Below are 21695 nucleotides of genomic sequence, written 5' to 3'. Positions count from 1 at the left end.
AGACACACAGTCCGGCTATTGAAAGGAAAGGTCAGAGCGGAACAGACACACACAGGAGTAAAAAAAGAAACAAGGCTTGTCGTCCGGCTCCGTTGGGGAAGGGAGTAGCGGAACAGCCATGCGCTTGAATACTCAAGAGGACAAGGAGTGCTGTCTGGCTCCGAGGGGCAGGTAGGAGCAGACCAGCGATGCGCTTGAAATACAATGGAACACGTCATGCCGTCCGGCTCCGAGGCGCAGGTAGGAGTGAAACAGGAGTGAAACAGCGACGCGCTTGAAATTACAAAAGAACAAGGCGTGCCGTCCGCCGGTGGGAGCGGAACAGCGACGCAATTGTATTTTCAAGAGGACAAGGCTTGCCATCCAGCTCCGTGGGGCAGGTAGGAGCAGAATGGGCACACACTCACCAGCGCAGGAAAACGTGCAAGAAGAAGCCACGGTTGCTAGGAGTAGAATCCTGAAACAGGACGCGAAGTGAACATAAAACGCCAAACACGGCAAACAGGAAGTGCTGGGAGGGGGACGTGGTCACAACAAGAAAGAAGTAAGTCAAGCCACGACTTACGTAGGAGACAGCCTTTTATGTGTCTTAGGGGCCGTCTCCAAATGACCCATAGTGAGGGAGGCACCATGCAATACACACATACATGTCATTCTCATTGCACTCTGACTACGATCTATTCCTAACACCAACAAACTAGCAAAAACTGCCAAAGAAACTCCTAAACCCCTAATTTCAAGCAAGGAATTCTCTTCCTTCTTCTGTGACAAAATCTCTGCCCTAGGTAAGGAACTTAAATCCGCAACCCACCACCAAAATAAAAATCAGCCAGCTCCACCTCTTCTCTTCGCGTTGTCCTCCCAAACCTCACCCAAAAACCTAGCGCACTGGTCCAAATTTAAAATCTGTGATGATCACTCTATCTTGAGAATTCTAGCCTCCTTAAAACCGAACAATCACTTTAATGATCCTGCCCCCTCTAACTGCCTAGCTATCATCCCTTCCTGGACCTCAATAATCAAGGCCTCCCTCCTACAGGGCTAAATTCCTGTTTTGCTCAAGGCTGGCCAAGTTGTCCCCATCCTAAAGAAACCCACGCTGGACCCAGCCTCCGCTGAGAACTATAGACGCATATCCAACATCCCACTCCTTGCCAAAGTTCTGGAAAAATGTGTGCAACAGCAGCTAAGCCAACACATCAACAATTTTCACCTGCTAGATGACTTCAAATCAGGTTTCAGACCTGGACACAGCACGGAAACCACCATCCTCCACATTGTGGATGACGCCCTCCAAGCCCTAGACCTTGGCAAAACCTGTCTCTAATCCTTCTAGCCCTTTCCTCTGCCTTTGATACGGTTAACTACAAAATTCTCCTAGAACGCCTCAAACTCAGGATGGTGCTGGATGGCACCGTCCTTGAATGGTTTAGATCCTTTCTCCAAAACCGCTCTCAGAGAGTCCTCATAAACGGTGATCTATCCGCCCCCTCTCTGGTTTCTGTTGGAGGACCCCAAGCATCAACCCTCTCCCCTACCCTCTTCAACCTTTACCTTGAATCTCTCACTGAGGTGCTTCGTGTCTCCAACATCTCCTAACTTATGTACGCTGACGATACACAGGTCTACATAAAAATCTCCTCCCCTGAGGACAACCAGCTTAAACTCAACGCAAACAAAACGGAATTCCTTCTGATCTCCCCACCCAAACCCAATCCAGACATCCAGGAATGGATCAAGACCATCACTGCACTAAACTGACTTCCTTCCGTTGTGGACTCGGCGATATCCCTGGGAATAATCCTTGACGGCAGCCTGAATATGCATGGCCATATAAACTCAATGTCCTAAAAGGCTAGATTTCACCTGAGCTACCTAAGAAACATAAAACCCTTCCTCGATGTGTCCGACCTTAAAATGGCAACCCAGGCCCTAGTCATTTCCAGACTTGAATATGGATGCTCTACTCTAGCAGGGCTACCCAAGAACTCTCTGGCCCCATTAAAAGTGTGCCTCAACACCACCGCCAGACTCATAACGGGTTAAAAAAAATGTGACCACATCTCTCCCCACCTCAAAGCTCTGAACTGTCTTACCCAGGAATCCAGAATACAATTTAAACTGGCCTGCATTACTCACAAAGCTCTGTACTCGAATTCACCGACATTTCTTGCACAAAAACTTGTGATATTCAGACGTGCCAGGAACTCCAGATCTGCCAAAAACCTGCAGCTGCAGCCAGCACGCTTCCGGAAGAAAAAAACTTACAATCGAGCCTTCTCTGGGGCGACTCCAAGAATCTGGAACTCTCTCCCACCCTATAACAAAATTAAGGAGTATCACCAAAGATGAGGCTGACAGCCAATATTGGTGGAATGAGATATTGGTATGAAAGAAGAAGTCCTTCTTTGTTTCTAAGGAACCCCTCACTCACCGACCTGGTCGGTGACATGCTTCATCATCGGGGCCTCTAATCCTTGTTAAGTATATACTCTCTCCCACCCTCCATCAGAAGACTTCCGACCTTGGCACACTTTAAGAAGGAGACCAAAACTTTCTTAATGGGAAAAAAACACATCTAATGATTACTTTACAATCACCTCATAGACTTGTTCCACCCTCCACCTCAGCTTTATCCTCGGCCTCCACAGATGATACATTTTTTCTGCACTCCTGGGCATCCCCCCAAGAGCTGAGACTGCGTGCCTTCTTCTATATTATAACTACCTGATTTAGTTTTTATTACACATGTAGCTTAGACCTTAGACGGCGGGTACCTCCTATATAAGATAGCCTTCTTGTATTTTTTTCTACCTGCTTTAATTTTTCTCCCACATGTTGCTTGGACTTTACACTACGTGCTCCTTCCGTATAATGTATCCCTATCTCTCCCAATCTGATCCCTCCCATCCTTATGTTTTGTATTCCTTTCCCAAAAATCCTGTAAAGCTCTCTGATACCTGATAGGGAGGGAGCTACCCTTTTTATCAGGAAAAGGGATTGGGTCAACAATCATGAAAAGCAAAAACTCCTTTTCCTGAATTTTACAACCAGTTTCTATTACTATGTCCCATGAAGAGACATTCCACAGGTGGGAGAAGGGGTCTCGTCTATGCTCAGGTTACCAAATGTACAAGCTTTTTAAGTGTCAGACCAGGTTCAACATGAATGTATGTCCAAACACAATTTTTTAAAAAAAAGTTTTCTTTCATTTATTAAAAATATTTTTTTTAAAACCAATATATTGTCTCACGTACATCATACATCTTATTCTACACAAATCAATTTCAAATATTATTTGGCTTATTTTAAAAACTTGAATTTCTAAACATTTATGCTGATAAGCAAAGTTTAGAAATTCAAGTTTTTAAAATAAGTCAAATATTATTTGAAATAGTTGAACCTGGTTTGACACTTAAAAAGCTTGTAAATTTGGTAACCTGCGCATAGACGAGACCCCTTCTCCCACCTGTGGAATGTCTCTTCATGGGACATAGTCATAGAAACTGGTTGTAAAATTCAGGAAAAGGAGTTTTTGCTTTTCAAGCTCTCTGATACCTTCACAGGTCTGGTTTGCGCTCTATAAAAATATAAAATAAATAAATTGGTCTGATCAGGGGAAACTCACTACAGAATTCTTAATGCATAAACAAGTCACACTTCTGGAACCTTATCTCAACTTAATCCAGGCCCCCCAGGACAGGAAATTGTAAATCCAATATAGGTGTGGTACCCTCCCTTTCTATGAGGTATCAGGAAAGTGGCGCACCAGTGAACCGAGCCCCAGTAATTACCCAGGTTGCAAGACACCAGTGGAGTCTGTTACCCAAGTGCTGTTCGCATGCCCAGCTTATGTGCACTCAAGACTCAAATGGATAAAACCCATTTGTCAGCAAATGGGTGCACGGAACCACGGGAAGCCTTGGTATCCTCAAATCAGATACTAGACCTCTGTTTGCCTGTTAAATAGCTAGGTTCCTAGGCTGCATGTGGGACACCAGGAGAAAGGCCCAAGAGAGTAGTATTGCAGAATGTAGTTGGTCGGTCCCCAGTACCTATCCGGCCTCTTTATCAGGTACCACTCACCTTGGAAACAACGTCACTAGTCTAGGCGACGCACATGCACTCTACTGTACACAGCAGACAAGCTGACCCACCTTGCAGCTTTAAAACACAAGGGTCCAGAGGGTGGATTTCCTGATATATGATTGTTGAGCACTTATATTCTTGCAAGATATTTTAAACTGTAATACTGTGATTGTTTTTTTAGTCTTTCCTTTTATGGGTACTACCTCAATTTTTATGCATTTATTCTTTTTATTGCAGGAATGCTTTCTGTAAGATTAAGTTTTTAATTCGATCATGCAATGGTGAGCTCTTGCAATAGCACAAATTCCAGACTCAATTTTATTCCTTGTCAATTCCAGCACTGGCATCGCGTAACCCGTACGGACACTGTGCGAGAGACTGTATTGTGACAAATATTCAAACAGTCTCTGCACTGCACAGATCAAGTTTCCACATTCGGAAGAAACTCTGTACACCCCGTGCCTTGTGTCTTAAACATTGTATACGCTCTCTTTTTTTATACCCTCTTAACCAGATTTTATGCCTGTCTGTCTTTTTGTTTTTATGACACAAGTTATCGAAATAAAGTAAATGTTGTTCCTCCTGAGCAATGCGGGTTACCTTTTTCAGGATCCTCATTAATCTTTCCACCTCTCCTCGGGGTCACTTCGATGTGCTTGATGTTGCGAGATACCAGGTACTTGGCAACTTACTGATCGTGGAATGGGGTCCATTATCGTTTCTGAGCTTGTTTATCAAACCACGAGTTGCCATTATATTTTCAATTTTGGGCACCACTTCTTGCTCTGTGACAATAGGGGTGGGTCTACCTGCCTGGTAGCCTGGCACATCACACAGACCCTCACAGTGGATTTCATCAGTTCCTCCAGGGCCAGAAACCATACTATTTTGCAGAGATGACTATTGGTATTTGCCATCCCCTGAAGCCCTTCATGAGCTAGTTATATTCTATGAGTCACGAGGCAGCTGTGGACCACTGAGTGGTGGCTCCATAACAGGCAGAATTTGAGTCTCCTGCTTAATTCATGGCACACATTACAGCATCTTCCACGATTCCGGGGCTCTTAGCCCTCGCAGTGGGTCTTTAACATCTCCCACTTTCCAGTTCCTATGGCCATCAGGGCAATTTGGATGCAGTCATCTTGGATGCTGGGCAAAGCAATTTTTCACGAGACGAGGGCAAAGGTTGGAATCTCATGTATTCCTCGGTCTCTAGTGCGTATTCCTCTTCCTGAGGGGTCAGCTCACCGGGGTGCTTTGAGAGGAAATCAGCTGGATTCTGGGAGCTAGGTTGGTATTCAATCTCAAAGAAGTATTCCTGCAGTTGGAGGACCGACTTCAATACTCAGTGGGGGACTTGAAACCACGCCTCTGAATAGTGTAATAAGTGGTTTGTGGTCAGTTTGAACTATATAGGGGTGTCCATAAATGTACAAAAGGAAAAGTGACACCCCAGTGCATAGCGATAGTTACTTGCTCGAGTTGGGAGTTCCTCTGCTTCATTGGGTGAATGCTCAACCGGTCCAGGCCACAGGCTCCTACTCCCCTGTTCTTTGTTGTTGAAACAGAACAGCTTCCAGTCCTGTGGCGTTGGTGTCCAAAGCTAACTCGATCTCCTTGCGCAAATCGAAATAGTCCAGGGTGGTCTCTGAATAGGGCGCTGCTTTGGTACTCTGAAAGGCCTTCTCTTGCAGCAGTCCCCACTCAAACGGTGTGTTGTCTTTTGTCAAATCTCTCAGCGTTTGGGTGAGGGCTGTGAGGTTTTTAATAAATCTCCTGCAGCACTTCACCATTTGAGGAAACTGTGCACCTCAAAGATGCAGGAGGAGGCGAGGCTTTTCTTCATGTCACAAATGTTTGCCGGGTTTGTGCTAACACATGTGGCAGAGAACTGTTATTCAAAAAAATAGATGCAGAGTGAGTCCGTTGTCACAGTCTCCTCCAGCCTGTAGCCTCTCTTGGTGACCTTACACAGATTGAGCGTAGATTAGAATGTTGTTATTGACATTCAGTACACCTGGTAGTCCTGCTAACACTTCATGTATTACATTTTGGAAGACCTCCACCACACTGGATATGCCAAAAGGTAAATGTGAATTCCATCCGATTTCCATATTTGTTGAAAAAGTGGTTATATACCTGGTATCGTGAGTGGAGGTCCGTTTTGGAAAACCACCCTGCTTCATTGAGCTCACTCTCAATATTGTCCACTGTGGGGGGACGTCTCCTTCTCGCTTAATACCCACATGTGTTAGTCCCATGTAGACACAATGTCTAACCTCCCCAGGCTGTTTTGTTTTTTAAGTCACTAATACTGGTGACACTTATGGTGTAGGCCGCTCAACCCTTTCAATACTGTCCGCCTCCACCAATTTCTTTAATACAGCCGAGACCCTTGGCTGTAGATGGAACGTGGCCCTTCTATGCCTCAAGACTACTTGCTGTACTGATTGGTTGATGTGCAGCCTGGCGTCCTTCCCTTTAAGGCATCCAATATCATTGAAGAGGTCGCTGAAAACATGGAAGATGTCGTCAAGCCTGGTGGCATGCACCGATAGTGCAAAGTGTACAAGTTGCAGTGCTTCCGCTGTACAGCAGCTTAAGAGTATGCCAGATCCTTCTTGGGTGACATATACTGTGGCCACCACAATGTGTTGATTATGCGACATTTGAGTTTAATTTGTTCTCTGATTACAAGCAGCTCTTGTTGGCATTAACTTTTGCCCCTGCTCTTGTAAATCGTGGCTGAGGATGAGCTTCTCAAATGCGCCTTGGGTCATGCGGTTAATAAAAGCTCCAATGTTGATAATAGCAGATATGGTGGTGGTGCCCACTTGGAGATTGACCTCAGAGGTATTGGTGGGGCTTGGTGTGGTTGGCCTACTGCTAGCACAGAATGTTCTGTCAATTCAAGGTCATTGTCTTCTCAGCCACCAGAGTCTCCAGCTGCTGCTCTTGGCTGTGGTTGGTCACAGAATCAGTTTATTGACTTAAGGCAGATCTTCTTTTGCCCTTTTGCAGCCTGATAGACGTTTGCAAAGTAGTTGGGATTGCTGCATGCTGCACAGGTCTTTCTCCGGGCTGGGCATTCGGTGAAGCAATGGGGAGCACCGCAGCAATACCCGCAGGAGTTGTTCGAGGGTGTCTGGGGTTTGCTCGGCTTGTGATTCGGCCTACTTCGTTGACTGGCTCTACCTTGACAGCTTTTCGTAGTGTTAGCAATAGGGGCTCTAGTTGGCAGTGGTTTGCACCCTGTCCAAGTAGGGGCTCACACTCCAGTCCCGGTAAGTATAGTACATACTAAGTTTACCTGTGATCACCCTATGGGTAGCTTGGCACAGAGCAGTCAGGCTAAACTAAAGAGGTAATGTGTAAAGCATTTGCACACACACACACACACACCTTCGTAAATCGAAGACTTAGTTCGTGTGTATGTGATGCTCATCTAAAACAGCTTTAGATCATTTGTTGATATATAACAAGTAGACAGAACTATTATTTGCATAACAGCAAATCGTCTTTTGCAGTACCTATTTTGTTTCGCCACTTTGTGTTTCGATCCTGTTTTACATTCAAGCTGTAAATGCCTCGCACACTGAACCGCATCTCTGCTCACAGCTGTGTTCTATAAATACTATCATCGTTAATGGTCACAAATAATCTGACATTTAAGCAAAGATTGTACAAAGGCCAAAAAGCATATTAAACGAAGACATGCGTGCCATGCATTGGTAGGGTACCGTAAAACACCTTGAAGTATATTAAATATTTATTTTGCAGAAAATACATTTTTGAAAATATTTATAAGTTTTGAAACCAACATACAGGATAATTCTTAAAGGTATGCTATACACAATGCACCATCCATTACACAGGCTCGGAAAAAAATAATTATCAAAGCCTGCAGTGTCAATGTCAAAAAGAGATTCCAAGGCCGCAGTTATTCTATTTAAATATGAATTTGTGACCTTTACCACATAATCGATTCTCAACTTCAAAATACCGAGATTTTAACCCCAAAAATGAATCCTAGGTCTAACATATCAAAGTTATTTAAGTCAATGCACAACAAGTGCTAAAGCCGCCACTGACTCTTAACAAAATAGAGATTTTCACTGATAGCGTAAGCATCCCAAAGCGAGCACAAGGTAAGTGGTTTTATTTATTTATGTATTTAATGTTACTTATCCTGTCATTTGTTTGCTTCCACCACCCCACCCTGACTCACCACCACCTTACCACTCTTACCTGTGCGAGCCGATACTGATCATATGTGGTTCTCAAAGCTATCAGTTTTCAAGGAATTAATTGTGAGGCTTCAGCAGAATTCCACGTGTTGCATCTCTTTTTCAGGTGTGAGTGCTTTGTAATTGCATTTAGAGAGTGCTTCATGACCCTTCTGAGTTGCTGAAGCAACTGAAAACCGATTGCACACTGCTGAGTTAACTTTGACCACGAAAGAGTGCCCAGTGGAATGAGTATGGAACTGGAATCTCTGACCAAGTTGAAGCTGCAGACACTTCATTGTCCTTTGATGTAAAGAGAATGATTACAATCCTATAGCATTTCCTAATGAGACACATACATACTTTATAAAATTATATATATGGGCAACAGTAAATTAGAATAATGTTCACCAATAGGTTATGAGTTTAATCAAATAGACAATAAGAGTCAAACTCCAGTTGTCTATAACGTTAGAGAACCCAGAGGTAAAAAGCATCTATCTTCTTCACTTTTACCCTTCTATGATTTTAAGTTATGTATAGACTTGAAAAACTCCTGCCCTTGCTTTCAAATGCTATGCAAGGGCAGAGATCTAATAGAAGATTTTTACAGAACAAGGCATTTCCTCCCTGTCTCAAATATATTACAAATAATACATGGCCTCTTGCCACCAACCCCCACACCTTCTGTGCCTTCCCTCCTCCTCCATTCTTAAAGATGCATTTATTTATTTTAGAGTTTTACATAGTAGGCACGGACAAATAAGTGATTTGCCAAGAATCACATGATGTTGATCCAACACTTGTACCTGGCTCCTCAGTTCCTCTTTATGCGCCCTCCAGCATAGTGCCCACACCGCCATTCGCTCCCGCCCGTTTGTACAATGCACAATTACAATTCCCACCCAAAGGAAACTCAGGAGACATATTTGTGGGAAAGAACTGCTGCAGGTTTATTTCATACAACACAGGTATGACGTTATGGTGGGTCATCTTACGGGCGATCCAAAGCAGGCAGCCCCTCGCTGTCCCGCATGCCTAAGGAGCCATCTTGCATGGCGAGTCGATGCTCTGACGGTGCAGCACAATACCATCTTCGTTATACTCCCGCCCACCCTGTCAGGGCGGAGCGGTGTGGCACACCCCCGATCGGTTCAGACCGCCCGAAGGACTAACGGGGCGCCGTCGCGGTTTCCCGGAACCTCCTTCGGCTCCTGGTCCTTGGCTCAGGCACCCTTACTGTGCCAGGCAGAGGTACCCTTACTGTACCCTTCTGCCGCAGAGGTACCCTTACTGTACCCGTCTGCTTCCAGATCGCCCTGTAACTCCGCCTGCAACACAAAGAAGACCATTACAACATTCTAAAACTTAGCTCCGCCGCTCTAGCCGCTGGGTCAGGGTTCAGGGTGGGAACAGTGCAGAGCAGCGGGTGAAACAGGAAGGAGAGAGGCCGAGCTACGTCCGCCGAGGCATAAGTAGCGGGGTCGCCCCTCCCACAGGTAAGCCCCCCCCCTGGCTGGTGAGAGGTGGATGCGGGAGGGGCGCCCCATAGGTTGGCTCGAGCTAGCCGGGTGGGACTAAAGCGCTGTCCCGCCCATGTTCCCCTGCGGGTCACGCGGTCAGCGGCATAGTGCCCACACCGCCATTCGCTCCCGCCCGTTTGTACAATGCACAATTACAATTCCCACCCAAAGGACACTCAGGAGACATATTTGTGGGAAAGAACTGCTGCAGGTTTATTTCATACAACACAGGTATGACGTTATGGTGGGTCATCTTACGGGCGATCCAAAGCAGGCAGCCCCTCGCTGTCCCGCATGCCTAAGGAGCCATCTTGCACGGCGAGTCAATGCTCTGGCGGTGCAGCACATTACCATCTTCGTTATACTCCCGCCCCCCTGTCAGGGCGGAGCGGTGTGGCACACCCCCGATCGGTTCAGGCCCCCCGACCGCCCGAAGGACTAACGGGGCGCCGTCGCGGTTTCCCGGAACCTCCTTCGGCTCCTGGTCCTTGGCTCAGGCACCCTTACTGTGCCAGGCAGAGGTACCCTTACTGTACCCTTCTGCCGCAGAGGTACCCTTACTGTACCCGTCTGCTTCCAGATCGCCCTGTACTCCGCCACAGCTCTGGAGGAGGCCCCCGTCGATGACAGAGCCCCCCACCTACTTCGCTACTTACATCCTGCAGCTGTTTGTGCCTCTTGTACGTCCAGGGGGAACATATCCCTTCCCAATCTAGACAGTGTACCCCGTCTTCATCGTAGTACCCTTCGGTTTCTTCCTGTATGAGTGCATGCCTAATGAACCACAGGCCTCTCCTTTGACACCTTACCTTGACTTTGTGGAGGGGTTTAGGGCCCCGCTCCCACCATTCTATGTTTCCAACCTTTATCTCCCTTACCGGCTCCAGCTGGTGTGGGCGGCTGGCTCTATCCTGGCTCCAGCTGGTGTGGGCGGCTGGCTCTACCCTGGCGAGGCACCGCAATGGCCATATCCCACCTTGGGGACTATTCTACCATGGGGTAAGTGACTTAGGAACGGGGCGTCCTTGTGTCCTTGTCATATAAAAAGGGGGGAAGCACCTGAACGAAAACCTCGTCCCCCATTGGTCAGTCGGAACACCAAACAACCTTCTCAATCCGTAGCCACGTTATGTTGACCCCACGTTCTCCACAGGTTACTGCACAAACCCACAAATAACTGGCCGCTACTACCACTGCCTAGCTTCTGACTCTAGCGCAGGTGTCATTGACTGTCTTGGAGGGCATGAGCTCGATCTCTTGGTGCGTGCTTGCAACCTTGATGCATCACCTTGGTAGTGCCGGCCCCTACCGGTCACAAGCATAGCTAAGCCCCTGCTGGAATCACCTGCCTAAATAAAAATCGAGTTGGGCAACTCGGAACACTCTTACTTTCTCACTATGCACTTTCGGGCATGGTAACACTGCCTCAGCACCCGAATACCCACTGAATAAATCTGACTCAGGCTGCGCGCTTACTAGTGCACCTAGCCCAGGGCCCTCCACTGCGTGTGAACCCTGCAGTTTGGGTTAAGACTGTTGTTGTTACCTGCCCACATCTCCAACCGGGCTAGCTGTTGGCTTAGTTCCTGCTTCCTAGTTGCATAAACTAAATAGCCAACTGGGAGCTACCCTTCCCCATCTATGTTTGCCCAGTTTGCTACTGCCCTGTGTGGCGTTTCCATCCTTTGGATGCACCACGTGTGACACTAAGACTAAGAATGACACTTTATTGCTGGCGCTGAACAATGGGGGAGAGGGAGACCTATTCCAGTAATTACTCCCATTTAACCATCAATTACTCTGAGGAGATCATGGTTTCGGGCAGCTCTTGTGAAATTATCCCGATCATGGAGTGTGTATGCGTAGTGCAGACATATATCCAACATTTTGGGAAACAAACTACCCTTGTGGTTACTCCCCAGTCACCTACGAGCAGATGTCAGCAGCTGCCTACAGTACTTGGGCACACTTGGGGCAAATGTCATGGCCATGTGCCCAACCGCGGTTGTGACCCGCCCCCTGGAGCCCCTAACCAGGAACAGTGATCGGGCCCCAGCCTGGAGAACGCCCTGGCTATTCCTGCTTACGTTACCACCTGACCCTCTCAGATTGGTGCATGTGTCTTTGATCCGCTTGTCCTGCAATTTAGAACAGGTTAAAAAATTCAATCCTGGACGTTCTGACTCAGCCCCAACGCACTGGTCCCAGTGTGTCCTTCCTGTGTACCAGCTCCCGGCCATGGCATGCCAGCCAGCAAGGCGTGATTTGCCGATTCTAGAGCGAACCCGGCGTTTCTGGAAGAAAGAACAAATCCATGAAAACATCCATCAACCTGTGATGAGAGGTGCGCCTATCGCTCACTCGATCGCCAGGATCAGAGCCCATATTTGTGCCCCAGTTGCTGGCCCACACAACACATTCTATACTGCACATGGGATGCATAATAAGCCCAGATCGACTAGTTGTTTACAATGAAGCGCATTTCCAACTATTATAAAGGGTATGCATATCCGTTATTCAGCAATGATGCGAATCTGAGTTTTTAATTACTGTAATTCTTTTTCTGTTTCTATAGTATGTCCAGTGCTCTAAACCCAAACTGTTTAACTGTGTAAATAATTAAACTTGCATGCCAGGCACTGTATCAGGTGTTGAAGGTATAGAAGGCACCCTTATTTCCTCCAGCAGAGCAGCTAACCAAAGGGGCGCGTAAAGGCTCTGAGAGAACCCTGGGCGAGCAGGCTGGAATTCCTTTATGACTTAGCACTAATGGAAACAGCTAATGTTTCCAATTGTTCCTACTCTTAGTGCAGTGAATAACTAGATGTAGAATCTGGTATTCAACCTAATGGCTCTCAGAGAGAGCCATACATAAAAAGCAAGTATTATACTTGTTTGAAAGGCTGTTTCTTAATGGAGACGGGTGCACCAGAGCGCCTATAGTGTAATCAAAAGGTCCACTGAAATGAAAACAAGTTTTAACCCATAATGAAAGCACAGAAAAATATGAGGCACACATTTTATTGATAGCATTGTGAACATGTAGACTTGTTTTCTGCAGAGTGCAATTTTGTAGGAGTTCCATACATTATTTTATTCTAATATGTAGAAAATACAGTTAATAAAATGACATTCCTATGGTGTCTTGCAAGACAAAACCATGTCTTATTGTTCAATAACATTTTGAATGTGCTGTTGTGCATGTGCATAATCAACCTTATTATTCCACTACCCGTAGGTCTTGTCGAGTATATCTTGGTGATGCTTTCTATCTGCATTGTCTGGTATTTTAATGCAGTAATCTGTGTAAAATGCAAATAGTTAGATACTAATTTTAATACATTTTCCCCATATGTTGCCCCTAGTAGCATATTATGCCACGTAATTTGCCGATTTGAGGCACAATATATGGCGTTTCTTGCCAAATATTGTAGTCAACAGTGCCACATAATGTGGATCTCCTATGCCTCGAAAATCCAGTAGCCCTGTTTTCTGTTAATCGCTATTACTCTGAGCATCAGTCTTCAAGCACTTCCTTAGTGCTAAAACAGGGTTCCTTCTAGGATAACCCTTCCATCAAAACATATTTCATATTCCACAGAGAAGCATTGACTTTGGATTGTGTTCTATTATGCATAGTATATCCTCAAAACAGAGATGTTCCTCTGGAGTGAAAGAGGAGAGGAGTTGGCCTAACGGCTAGGGCGCTCGACCTCGGACCTGGGGATCTGGGTTCGAGTCTCGGTAACGACGCCAAAACCTCCTGTGATTCTGGGCAAATCACTTAATCTCCCCCTGCCTAAAATAAAATGAATGTGTGTCCGTCCTCATGTAACGCAACTGGTGCTATGTAAAGCGTTCTGATACCTGATTCGGTTCCGGTCTAGTTCGCGGTCTAGTTCGCGCTATATAAAACTCTGCAAAAAAAAAGTATATATATCAAAAAGACTGTGACAGGTGAGTTTAGTACTGGTAGAAATTGCATGACGGCAAATTGTAGGATCATTGCCCCTGTGTTGTCTGAGTTATTCCCGTTCCACATAGGCTTTGTCTGAAGACCCTTAGATGCTCTACATCGTTAAAACAAGCTCTATCAATGAGGCACAGAGGCACAGACTGGAATCTCTGACCAAGTTGAAGCTGCAGACAATTCATTGACATTAATGTTGACATTAATGTCAACATTTTGATCTCCTGATACCCTGAATCATTCCTGTAAATTTCCAAATTCTGGGCCCCTGTCACACAGAAGGGGACAACCAAAATGCTTCATCAGCCAAGGGACTACAAACATTGACAATTATTTTGTTCTTGTGCACTTTAAGCCATTTTCAAGCTGAGTCTTCTACAAGAACTCCGAAGAGCCATAAGGTGAGATTTTAACTGGCTATGTACTTCAGTCGAAAAGGCTTATCCCAATGAGTTTACTAATTGTCTCACTAAACATTTACGAGATTGTGACGCAGTGATTGGGCTGTGTTGGTAATGAAACCAATACCTTTTGGCAGACTTCCCTGATTTCCTAGAAATTGAGATGGTAAGACACACTGGGGTTTATTTATGAAAAAGCCAAGCAGTGCAGCACAACAAGTCACTACTTGCTGTGCTGTGTGGCAGGGACAGGAGAGTAGTATCCCATATTTAAGGCAATATAGCACATTTCTGCCTTTTCCCCTGCGCTGGTGCCCTTTTGGCAGCCTATTGCGAGCACAGGCACTGTTACACTATAGTAAAAGGGAGCCTGCGTTGCATGCAGGATTGTTTTGCGCAGGAAGGGACATGTTCATGCACAAAAAAGTCCTGAGAGGCATTTCCGTCTTTTTATATTTGCTTCAGAATGCAGCACACATAGAAAGAGGAAGTAATGAAGAGAAATAAAGGTATTTCTCATTGTTACGCCTCTTCTGGGAAGGCATATCTTTTTGGACCATTCCCAGGTGTAACAGTTCTGATAAATCTGGGATTGGGAGTTGCATGGGAACACCAACGTAACACCCAGGGAATGCCTTCTCAAGTGCAGTGTAAGGCCCTGCAGCGATTTGTGCAGCTTTGCATTACTCCAGATTTATGGAGCCACTCAGGGCCCCAAAAAGTGGCTCTGCATGGCTTCATAAATCTGACTTAAGGTTTGCATTGCTCTTCCTCGACGTTAGATGGTGCAAGAGCGGCGTAAACCAGCTTGTAAACAGACCCCACAATGCTTGTCTGTCAATGAGGCAGTTCTCATATGTAAAACTCCAGTGTTTCTACATCAGTTGTCAAATGCCTATGAAACTTACTGTCAGAAAAAAAGATAATGGGTGAATGCAAGGAAAACCTGAGCAAAGTCTCTGAAGTTTGAGTGCAGTAAAAAGGCATGCAGGAGTAGGGGTACTCAAGCGGAGGAAGTAAATACATTTGATCATTTAGATAACTCTCTTGAGCCAAAGGCGAGCAAGGAGACCTTCCTAATGAGCTTTAGGTTTACCACATAAAACTGGGCTTTTTTTTAATCATTTGAATGGAATACATGACATCAGTGCTGTCCTAGAAGCCTATTGTGTGCATGTCCACTATTTGAGCTTTAAAATATTGTTGTCTCAACCTTAGAGACACCTCGCTGGACAGGCAGGCGGCTGCACCAGGTCTCACAACTGGATGGCTATAAGGCATGGGATAGAATAGGAGTTTCAAAGTTGGGGGATATGTGGGAGGGCAGCCACAAGAAATCATTCCTCACTCTTCAACCAGAATTCTCCCTACATAGATTCGAATTTTATTGTTAACTCCAGGTCAGCCATGCCCTATTTAATTACTGGGAGGTTCTAGCTGACTATAACCCTATAGAAATATGTCCCAATTCTTAAAGGAGATATTAACACATCTATATAGAGCACTGGTCAAGCATTCACCCTGTACTTACTCCAACCTATGGGAATGCAATGGGAGGGTTGGCTGGGTCCCTTAGAGGAGTATGAATGGATGGAGGCATGAATGGTGCTATGCACCATAGCGATATCTGCCCTATTCAGGTGCATTTTCTACACTGTACATACTACACGCTCAAATGGTTATGGAAGGCTTTGAAACGTGCAAAGCCCAGTTGCACTAGGTACATCTGATAGACTTTTCACATGCTTTGGGAATACCCCATCATTCAACAGTACTGGCTCAATATTTTCCAAACACTTTCAGATGTACTGGGCTACGGGATGAGGCCTCCCCAAAAGTGACCCAACTCTGGATCCTGGACGACTTGGGGCGCCCATGGGAGGATCAAGCTTTTGGTGGGTATGGGAATGCTATTGGCAAATAGAGACAATGCCAAATATCGGAAGAGTCTGAATGCCTCCCTGCCACCCCCCATTGTGAGATGGGTGAGCTGGCATGGACTGTTGTGCAAAACTGGAAGAACCGATTTATGTGGCTCATGGGTGCTCCAAAGTCACTGCATGATATGGGGAAAAGGATGGTTGTATTATCGGAATCGGATAATGAGGCAAATAGTAATGACTGAGTAGGTAATCTTTTTGACAATTCCTAATGCCTACAATTAGTGTACTCTTTTTGTATCGTTATTGAAAAGTCAATAAAGCATTTTTATAAAATAAGTTATATATTGCTGTCTCCATGCTATTCAAGAAACCTGCTTTCTTAGGATGCTCCTCTAGCTACCAATAGGCATATCAACAACATCCCTTTGATAATAGTAAGGAATATGAAGCAAACTAAAAGGATCCTTACTGCAGCAAAACACCTATTACTGTACTCTAACCAAAATTTGAGTTTAGATTGAACAGCCTTGAAAGATGTTTCGGAGGCTCCTGAGGTCATATTACACTCTTGGTGTTGACCAAGTTAAACAATTTTGCAGTCTTATTGGTTTGTCCAGATATTTGGACACTACCTGTGTATGAAGGTAACCTAGCAAAACAGGGAATTACATTTAAATACTGTAATTGGGTCATAGATGATTTACTACAATCAGTCTGGAAAATCTTTAAATTGTTTTTATTATACCTCCAATTGAACAGTGAAAAACTATATAGTTAAAACGTTTCACCTCATAACCTCTGTTTGGTCATCCAGATAGTCTTGGATCCTCTTCTGAATGGCAGCTTGCTGTGCACCTCTGCACTTGACTTAAGTCCTGCTAAATAAAACTAACATATTGCTGAGATTGGCTGTGAACTCAAAGCAGTTGTTGTGATGGAGCAAGGTTTCATGGAAAAAAGACTTGCTCGGATGCAATCCACTCGTTTAACTTACTAACGAAGTCATTAACAAAGTATGGTAAATAATTAATATGTACCCCATGAACACGCGGGTTAGTGAAGCTTGCATATGTGTGTACTGATGCAGATAACAATGAAGATGGACTATAACCGCTTTAACCTGGGAACTGTTTGCGCATACGTAAACTACATCTACGTAGTATGACGTATTAATGCTTGGAGGGAAATTCTTGCGCATGAGCAGAAGACACTAAAATGGAGTCCTGAAGATGCGCGTGCATGGTATCTGCTTACTTGAAACGAAAACAAGCTATTTTACTAATGCTAATGTGGGAAAAGTATTAATAAGTAAAGGGGAATAGAGTAGAGGTGGGTGGTAGACAGTGCAACCACTTTATTTGTGAAATTAATATCTGTCTTTCTGACTTTATCACTAGCACGTATTTGGGCCTCTCTCGTATAACTGGATTAAGTTGAGTGACGCCAACTTCGCGCATGCACACTGAGGGAAGCCATGAAGGTCATGACTTTAACATACATATGGATCGTGATAAAGACCCCCATGCTAACCTTCTAATGGAAATGTTGTATTCCTTTAAGTTGCTTCCAGTTATTTCTTTGGCTACTTATGTGAAGGGTCACACATTGGACCAAAGTTTTCATAATTTTGTTCCAACGGCTAGTTCTTCCCTTCCTGTCACCTGATCCGACGACCTACTGCTTAACTTTGACATCCCCCTTGCTGCTGTTGCCTCCCCAGCGACTTCAGCGCACATACCCTCTATTTACAGGGCATTTCATAGGATTTCTACTCCTGCGTTAGTAGATGTCCTAAATTGTTCCCTACCTAGGCTGATGGGCACGGCCGACCAGGATGCTCTCCCAGTGGATCGTTGGCTTTGCTCCAACTTCGAGGACGCTGCTGCGGCTATTATTCGTTCTCCGAAAAGGTCAATGCCCCCACCTCCCTGGTACTGTAATCGCCTTAGAGATAGTAAAAGGAACTGCAGAGTAAAGGAACGGAAGCGGAGAAAATTGTACCTTCCAGAAGATAGTAAGGAGTATAAAGCCAGTCTTAAATCTAATCACTCTCTGGTTAAAAATGCCAAGACCGATTTTTACAAATCTAAGATTGACAATGCTCAAAACAGGAGCAAAGACATTTTTAGGATAGCCAAATCCTTCATGTCCTTGAAAGCCTGTGCTACGACAAGGCCTTGCACAGACGAATGGGCAAAGAAGATTGCCGAATTCTTTCATGGGAAAGTTTTCTTGATCCAACTTGCACTCTAACATAATTGAGGATGAGTTTAATTTTTACAATAATGCTAACTGTAATTCCCACACCTCTGATCCTCCACTCTTTCTCACTTTCCCTGAGCTTCGGTTAGAAGAATCTTTGTCTCTTCTCCAAAGTATTATGTCTGGTTCTCCCTCTGACCCATGTCCAGCTATTATTCTGACTCAGATTATCAGCTTTTTAATACTTCATTTCCACTGGCATAATGCCTAAATTGTGGAAGCATGCTAAGATTCTGCACTTATTAAAGAATTCTAATGCGGATCCAACTTGTCCGGCCAATTATAGGCCAATCTCCTTGCTTATGGCCCTTTCAAAGGTCTTGGAGAAGTTTGTAAACAAGGTTCTGCAAGAACATATTGAAGATGGGAAGCTTCTCCATGCATACCAGTCCGGATTCAGGGCAAAATTCAGCACTGAGTTTGCGTTGTTGGAAGTTACTGAGTTTATCAGGGGTAGACTGGAAGCGAGAGGTAAGGCAGTTCTGATACTGCTTGATCTGTCAGCGACCTTTGATAAGGTCTCACATGAGAGGCGCCTAAAGGGACTTAAGAACATTGGCCTTGGTGGGACCGGCTTCAAGTGGATGTCTTCCTATTTGGAAAATAGATCTCAGGACATCTGGCTCCCACCCTTCTCCTCTCCAGTCCTTGCTATCAATGTTGGCGTACCCCAAGGTTCTATTCTTAGTCCAACCCTTTTTAATATCAATCTCTCTCCCATAGCATCCGTAGTGGAGGAAGCGGGCGCCAAAATTGTCTCCTACGTTGACGACACGCAGCTCATCTTCACGTGTGACAAAGGCTCTGACTTTGATGAGGCAATCTTTAATTCCTTCCTCTCAGAGGTTTTAAATTGGCTCAAGGTAATTCAGCTGAAATGCAATCCAGACAACAAGGAGTTGGTTTTCTTTGGTGGTCATGAAACACCTGATTGAAGCTCTTTGTGGCCTAGGGGCTTGCCACCTCGGCCTGTTGAAAAAGAGAAAGAAAAAAATCTAGGAATAATCATTGACAAATCATTGTCGATGCATCCTAAGATCCAACACCTCTCAGGTGTCTGCTTCAGTGTACTCAGAATGTTGAAAAAATTCTTGCCGCTCCTACCGCTGGAAAGCAGAAGGGTCGTTGTGCAGGCCCTTGTGACATCTAAGCTTGACTATGTCAATTGTCTGTACCTTGGTATCCCTAAACATCTGACCCAGCATCTGCAAGTAGTCCAAAATGCGGCTGCCAGAGCTTCACGCGATCGAGTCTTCGAAACCTGTATGACTCTGGCTCTCTGCATTAAAGAGCGGATTGACTTAAAGGCCTTGACCATCTTTTTAAAGATTTTCACAAGGTTGGTGCTGTGTACCTCAATAAATGTGTCAACCGGTATTCAACGACCAGACACTAACGGTCCTCCAATACTATTTTGGCCACTCTGCCCAAAATACGTCTCACTCGTACAGGTGGCAGATCCTTTGGTTTTCTGGGGGCAAAACTACCTGCCGGAATCTTTGAGGCTTGACCCTAACTTACTTTCTTTTTGAAAGAACCTTAACACCTAGTTGTTTTCAATAGCCTTCACTTTTCTCTTATCGCTGCACAAGCGCCAGGACACTCTTGTTCGAGTAGTTGTGCGCTTTATCGAATATCCGTTTTCATTTCATTTCATGACTGAGCAGTTGAAAGGGAGACAAAAATGAGTGTTTCACAATATGAATGGATGGTGAACAGTTCAACGATGAAGACTCGTATTCAGAATGGTATTAAAATGTTGCAAAGAGAACTAAAAGACGTATGAGAACTAACTTTATTAATAAAAATTAAGATGATGGGTTTGCGAACAATAGTTGAACTGATTTTAATGACATGTGAGCATGGTGTGATGGAGCTTCCTCCCTTGCCTGCCCAATCAGATTTTGTATTTTTATGGTATTGAAACATGAATGGGTGGAACATGCAGAACGAACGTTATAATAAAGATAGCTTTAGTTAGTTAGTCAGAAGAAGCAGACAAAGAATTGCAGAGATTGCAGCAAGAAAGCAGGTTCTGACTAGATCTAGGTTTAAACGCAGGAGTAGATGCCCATTGGCTACTAGTCCTCACACTCACTTACACCCCCTAAATCCAGGATTTAAGGGCACACCTGACACCAGAACCTCAGATTCAGTGTGATACTAAGAAAAGACCAATTTCTATGACAAGGCAGGATTCCAGAAAGATAGGAGCTAAGCTCTGCACCTGTGGCAGCCACACTGCACCCTCTAGAATTTTATTCGATCAAGGCAAGAGGATGGTTACAAAAGGAAGGTGAACCCCTCTGCATCTCCAGACTTTACAAGAACTCCATTGGGCTAGAGGAACTAGTCCCCTGAGGTCAGCAGGCACAAACCGCTAAATCCACAACCTTGAAGTACTGTCCATCAAGTCATCCGGTGGGCCACTTAAAGTCAATGGGCAGGTGGCTTCTGGTAACTGTAGTCCCAACCCTCAGGGAGGCTCAGCATCTTACAACATTCCCCATGTCCTCTGGAAGTAGATTTCCTAAACCCCAATGGTTGCAGGTACCACTTGGTCAGTCCGACTACTATCTGCTTTATTCGACGCTCCAAGAGAAGGGATCTACCTGCACTAATGACCATCCACCACTGCGGCTCCGTCGTAAAGATCCAAAAGGGGATGATGGACGGAGCATTTGAGCAAATCAAACACTCACCCCAGTCAAATGATCTGTGTTTAATCCATCACCATTCTTTAGCTCACTCCGCCACCCCAGTTCAGACATGGCCATATGCAAATCAGTCTGACCCTGTGCCTCATGGGAACAGTCCAGACCGAACTGCCAAAGCCCTGTCTTCCCTGGACAGGAAACAAGCATCCCGGGACCAGTTTCTGGCATTTCAGCCGTCATCAGCCAGGCTAGCTTGAATCCAGTGGCAAAGTGAGCAAGGGACTCACGTCTGAGCATACCCTACCAACTTAGGGCGAATAAAGCGATACAAAATGGGATGATGGACGGAGCTTTTGAGCAAATCAAACACTCACCCCCAGACAAATGATCTGGGTTTAATCTATCACCATTCTTTAGCTCACTCCGCCACCCAAGTTCAGACATGGCCATATGCAAATCAGTCTGACCCTGTGCCTCATGGGAACAGTGGAGCCCGAACTGCCAAAGCTATGTCTTCCCTGGTCGTAAAGATCCTGCAAAAGTTTTCACCCTCTCTTGGCATGCCTGCCAGGCCCAGTTGCAGCGGATCTCGTTCAGCACTATGGAGAGCCAGAAGCACCTCTGCACCGGGTCCTCTGAGCCAGGTAGATCAGATCTGCCTGGAGACTGCTGGTACAAGGCCAG

Source organism: Lissotriton helveticus, chromosome 1_1, assembly GCF_964261635.1.
Source record: "Lissotriton helveticus chromosome 1_1, aLisHel1.1, whole genome shotgun sequence".
Taxonomy (NCBI): Eukaryota; Metazoa; Chordata; class Amphibia; order Caudata; family Salamandridae; genus Lissotriton; species Lissotriton helveticus.
The sequence above is the reverse complement of the archived record's forward strand: the minus strand, read 5'-3'. Positions refer to the sequence as shown.